Genomic DNA, 240 nt, shown 5'->3' on the forward strand with positions numbered 1-240 from the left:
GAGGGGATAGTTCTGGGAAATCAGGCTGCTGCTGCCTCAGAGGCAATTTGTCTGGGGAGTCATGCTGCTGTCTCCTCAGTGGCGAGCTGTCTGGAGAGTCATGGCACTGGCACCTCGTGACAGATTTGGCAGGTACTGAAACATCTGAACTTTGTGAGTCTTCATTCTGCTCTCGTAGAAGCTTCCATTTAGCGTTTGTTCGGAATTCCTCCATGAGCTTCGCTTCGACTGGACGCTCAT

The sequence above is a fragment of the Apaloderma vittatum genome, unplaced genomic scaffold, assembly GCF_000703405.1.
Source record: "Apaloderma vittatum isolate BGI_N311 unplaced genomic scaffold, ASM70340v1 scaffold9401, whole genome shotgun sequence".
Classification (NCBI taxonomy): Eukaryota; Metazoa; Chordata; class Aves; order Trogoniformes; family Trogonidae; genus Apaloderma; species Apaloderma vittatum.